This window comes from Dryobates pubescens, chromosome 12, assembly GCF_014839835.1.
Source record: "Dryobates pubescens isolate bDryPub1 chromosome 12, bDryPub1.pri, whole genome shotgun sequence".
Classification (NCBI taxonomy): domain Eukaryota; kingdom Metazoa; phylum Chordata; class Aves; order Piciformes; family Picidae; genus Dryobates; species Dryobates pubescens.
The window spans coordinates 20,192,692-20,198,740 of NC_071623.1; positions in this window are offsets into that span (position 1 = coordinate 20,192,692).

A 6,049-nucleotide genomic window follows, 5' to 3' on the forward strand; every position below is an offset into this window, starting at 1 on the left:
CAGCATGGACAACATAAGAGGCTCACTGCAGTGTAGCTGCCTGGATCTTCATGTTTCCCTTCCCCACCAATTTAGTTGGGGAAGGGTTGCACACTGCAGTCAGCTTTTTGGCACCCGAGTTCTCTTAGAACTATGGGATGGATGCCATCTGGTCCCCATGATGTTACCTTGCTTATTTCCTTTTCTACCTTGCACTTACATTTGAGATAGATCTGCTAAATTCCCCATAATGCAAAATCCTGACATGGAATTCTCTGAGCTGTTGCACTGTGAATACAGATGTAAGAACACACATGTAATCTTTTCTCCTATGGTCTTGATTTTTCTTTATGGTCTACAGGCCTCACCCACTCCATGGCAAGCCTTCTGTTCTGTTAGTTGTGGAAAAGGACTTGATTTTGCTTGGATTTTTTTCAATGCCTTTGCATAGCATTCCTCAAGCTCAGTTTTAATCTGCTTTGCTGTACTAGGGTAACAAAATTTATGAACACATGTTTTCTGTATTTCAAAAACAGTTTCCAAAGGACACCTCCTTACTTCTAATAATCTCCCTTAGCTTATCCTTCAGGCATGCTAGCTTCCTCTTCTATGTTGCTGTTTCTATTCCTCTTTATAATGTTCTGAGAAGAGGGAGTAGTCCATTATCAGCAAGAGGCTGAAAACTAGGTTTCTCTTGAGTACCACAGAACAGGCCTAAAGCCCAGAATTTACCTTGCAGAAGAGTCAATTTGCAACCTGTCAATGGAAATGTTCTTCTCCACAATGAAAGGATTCTTTCCTAATGTTCTTAGTCAATGCCAAGTCCTTCTCTACTAGCAGCTGAGGATCTCTCTCTGCAGTTTTGAAAGAGATGTAAACCTGAAAACTAGCATGGGTTTTAAAAATCTTACATATACATGCTTTATTGCCTTTGGAAAATAGTAGACAACTTTATTGTATACATTTCTGTATGTTTCTGCATGAAATTTTAAAATTATTTCCATATTGTCCTTTACCTCATTTTACAATACTGCCATCAGAGAATACAGAAAAGTATGTCATCAAAAATGCACAGTGTCACTCAGCCTTTTGTGATGGTATCACGCTGTCAGGTTGACTAGAATCTGCTGCTGATGTCATCATGCCATCATGACAGCTTCAAAAAGAAAGTGCTGGCTGAAGCAAAGTATCATGGGACTTGAAGTTCAGATTTTAACATGAGAGGCTTCTGGTTTGGGTTGCTGCTTCTGATTTCAGGTTTTGGGTCTTCTCTGCTAGGCTGACTCCTGTGTGCTTGGATCAGGGGAACCCTTTCATTGCTGGTTTCTGCTGTGCTTTTCTACAAATAGGCTAAGGTCATTGTGTATCATATCATTTCAGTAAAACTATTTATCTCCAGTCTTTTTTTCAACCCAGAAGGGTTTTTTTGTGTTACTTTCCCACTTCTCTGTGGGGGAGCTTGTGAGAGTGGTCTGTGTTAACCCAGGACAGTCCACTATTTGGTGCCCAATGTGGGGCTCAAAAAGCCAGGCTGTCTTAACTAGGACACCCAATTTTGGCAGGAGATGAAAGGATGCGATAACAGGAAGTCAACACAAACAGTAGATGAAACAACTAGCAAGCTCCAGCAATGTGAGAGGAAGTCTCTGTTCCTCTGTACAGGGCTGTGTTTGAGCTGTGAAAGAACTGGCATGGAAGGTCCAGCAAATCCAAAATAACATGTTCTACTCCCCACTTGTACGGTCCCATGTTTCAGCCATGAGGAGCAGGCGCATCCTGATCCAAGGGAGAGAATCTGGGAGGTACACACCACAATGTATGCTGTGGTTTTACTTATGTGACCATGGGGAAGACATGAGGAACTGAGATGGAAACCCCACTTCAGTCCAAGCTGCACAAGTATGTGATTTACAAGGAAATTCTCCCCAGACAAATGCTGCCCCAGTTTCCAGCAGAAAATTGCTCAAAAAGGACACGATACTGCTTCTGATTCTCCTGAAGGGACTCCCACAGCATCTTCACAAAATGCAGGTGATTTCAATCAGAATTAAAGGGGCCCTGCCTCCAACCAAGATAGCAAAGAGGGACAAATGCATTTACTGGACTCTATGGATCCAATGTCTTGGCAAATTGAACCCACAAGAGTATAAAAGTTTAGTAGGTACAGGCACACAGTGTACTTTGATGCCATCAAACTATGAATGATGAAACCCATCTATATTTCTGGTGTGACACAAGGATCCCAGCAGCTGGATGTGCTGAAAGACGAACGCCGGAATGCAAGCCACAGTTTGCTTTCACTTGGGGGGCTGGAAGGAGTCACTGGAATTGTTGCCATATCAAAGTAGCTACTAAATTTCTAAATTAATTCAGATCTCCTAAATGTTAAAAAACCTAACCAAACAAAAACTCTGCAACAAAACAAATCAACAACAGGAAAAGAAAAAAAAACAAGGAGGAATAAACCAACTGCTTTAAGGGAGGCAAGTATTCAGTGTGGGTTTTGTCATTAAATTCAGAGAGAACACCTGAGGATTGCACAGTAACCCTAATATTATAATTACCTAACCTTAGACCCTTTAACTCGAGAATCCAATCAGCACTTCCACATTTCTAGAAGCTGAAGAAAGCAATGCAAATACCTCCCAGATTCTGCCTATATGGTACAGTAATGATCCACATGCACATCAGCTGTTGGGATTTTCAGCTCCATCACAGACCACTGCTACTTAAATGGCCTAAGTGTCATACAAGCTGTTGCTGGGTGCCAGGGCCAGCCATCACAGGAAGTAATCCCCAAGTTTTGTCCCAAATGCTGCAAGTAGTAGCTGTCAGCCCAGGCATGGTGACACGTGTGCTACCTTCCCACCACTGAATAGCCACTTAGCCACTTAGCCTCTTTGCCTTTTTCATGTCTTCTGTACTTGCCAGCCTGGAGTGTGGTTGGGGTGAACAAAACACGGCTGCAGTTTTCTGAAGGACCTTCCATTAGCCAAAGAACATTTTTTCAGATTTGGAGTAGATCTTCCAAGTAGATGGAAGCAGCCATCAGTGCCAAAATTCAAGCCTTTTCTCTGAAGCTTCAACTGTTTAACTAATTTTGCTGAAATCTTCTAAAACAATTCAGTATAAGGAGGATACTCAGAAAATTTATAACTTGGATCAACCAAAAAAAATCAGTCCTCATGAATGGTTCTAAATTAGGCCTGCAACTCACAACATGACAGAAACAAATAATACAAGAAACAATAATTTGGTGACTCATGACTTGACTTTGATAAACTTTTTTTAACAAAATAAATATATATGTATCTTGGGATAATAGTAGCTAAATGAGGAAGGGACAGTCACAAGAAAGCAGCAGTAAAACTGGTGTCATTTTGGCAAGATGAACTGATGATGTTGGTGTATGGCTTGAGCACCTCTAATTGTTACAACTAGTATCAGCTTAGTCCAGACGTTTAAGAACACTAATGGCAGTATCAGTAAATCTCTTTAATTTTGCCAACAGCTTCATTAGTGCACCAGAACATATCTTGCATCAGAAGTCATGATCATGAAGGAGCCATCCAATGCTGGAAAAAAAGAACTGCACTGGAAGTACTGAACTGTCAATACAGAAACTGTATTTGGAGCCAGGGTGCCCTAGAGTAGTTTGTTTGTGATCAGTGTTGCTAGGCAGATGGGCAGCTACAGCCTGTACCAAGGGGAGCTTTTTCTGGACATGAGACTGCAGTTCCTAGAAATGAGTAATTGAAGTACCTTTAAAGAAGTTTCCTAAGAATGACAAAACACTTGATTGTGAAAGTGATGGCAGAAAAATTGACATACTTAGAAGGCAGCTATACAATCTAGGTTAGTATCTTTTTCTTTCGAGTTCTGCTTTGTTGGGGTAAAACCCAAAGAAAACTTCCTCTTCACCTGCCTCACAGTAACTAATAACAGTAACTAGCTATATGAAGCATAGTACCAATATTCAGTAATAAAAGCTAAATGCTCCCTTTTTACACTGACCACTTTCACTCTCTCCTCTCTGAAACAAATGCAGAGAATGTGAAATGACTTAAATATCTCACTTTTCCCGAAATAAAAGGTACTCCTAATTACAAGTGTGCAGGTTTTTTTGCCAAGCTTTCAGTACACAGGGAGGATGGAAGCACAGTGATAAGGTGGTCTTCAGTACTGATGTGTGTGTAGTGGTAAGGATGAATGGGACAGAACTTTTTGGCTTCACAGGCCTGGAGTGCTGCAGACCACTTTATGGAAGTTGTGACTGCTTCTCTCCTATCACTTCTAGAGCCCCTTCATGCTCAGGAGTGGTCTATCTGTATGCTGTTGCTAGGGTGTGGTAAGAACTGATAGGGACTGTATTTATTTAACTATGTGAATCTCAAGAGAATGTATCTTTAAAAATCAGTCATTTTATACGGGGCAATAAAATAAAAATACAAAGAGCTTTAGAGTCCTTAAAAGGTTTGTTCATTCTCCAATTTCTTTTAGACTATTTTAATGGAGAACAGTAATAAAAACAGTAGAGTGGTTGTCAAGCTCCATTCAAGAGAACCAGTTCTAGCAATCGGGCTTCAAAAATCTGTACCACCACCGATGAACACTTCCCCCACCACCTATCTTGGGCTGTCTAAAGATTTCTTGGAAGACTTCTTTCCACAAATTTAACTCTTCACCTGTGCACTTCATGCACATTTGTTACAGTAGAGCCAGCTTACAGTAGCTACACGGTCTATATCCAGGCTTTAGTTCAGGCTTTCAGTAGTTCTGTTTTAGCCCTTCAGCTGTGCACTTTATGTACATTTATTACAGTAGAGACATCTTACAGTAGTCACACAGTCCACTTCCAGATTTCTTTTCAGGCTTTTGGTAGTTATTTTGACTTGCTAGTGCCCAAAAAGCAGAAATCACAATGCCCTGCTGCCTCCCCAAGCTACAATTTAAGACCAAGTAACTCTCACCTTTTAAAATTAGTCAAGAATAGCATTACTAGATTTCAAAGCTGGTTTGTAATAGTGTAATGACTGCCCTCAATTTGCAAGAATAGTGACTTTAGAAAAGCACTAAGATTCTTAACTACATTCACGTTTTAGAGATTTCCACTGAACTTGAGATACCACTGATGGACAATTTTTGGTCCCACAGGAACTATTTATCTGTGGTCCACACCTCTGAGAGACTCAAGTATTCCTGTCTCTACTAAAACACAACCACACACATTAGCTGCTTGCCTGCAACGTTTTCCAGACTAGGTATTTCCTTGCTTAAACTTATCAAGACAGATTTTCTCACTACTTACAAGACATTGCCTTCTTATCAAACAAGTTGCAGACAACTTTGGGAACGGAGGCTGGAATGTATTTTGAAATTCAGTATGCTGGATTATGTATGAAGTTATACAAGAGGCAAATTCAGTCCCCACACAGGTAGGCCTTTATGACTGTAAAACGTATGAAAGACTGATCTCTGTCCGCCTAGTCTGAAGTATGGGCACAGCCCTGTGAGCAGGGGCTGAGGGAGCTGGGGTTGCTTAGCAGGGAGAGAGAAGGCTCAGGGGTGACCTCGTTGCTCTCTGCAGCTCCTTGAAGGGAGGTTGTGGCCAGAAAGGGGTTGGTCTCTTTTCTCTAGCAACCAGCACCAGAACAAGAGAACACAGTCTCAGACTGTGCCAGGGGAGGTTTAGGCTGGAGGTGAGGAGAAAGTTCTTCCCAGAGAGAGTTGTTAGCCATTGGAATGTGCTGCCCGGGGAGGTGGTGGAGTCGCCACCCCTGGAGGTGTTCCAAGAGGGGACTGGATGTGGCACTTGGTGCCATGGTTTAGTCATGAGGTCTGTGGTGAGAGGTTGGACTTGATGATCTTTGAGGTCTCTTCCAGCCTTAGTGATACTGTGAGACTGTGATAGGCTATGATGGCTCTCGGGCACCAACATGGCACGGGAGCTGAGCGGCGACAGCCCACAGTGTAGCGGCCCGCGGCCCCATACGGACATCACCAGCGTTACAAAAACGCCAGGCCTTCCGACCCTGGAGATAAGCAACTGCCCGCCCGGCCGTCGTAAAAG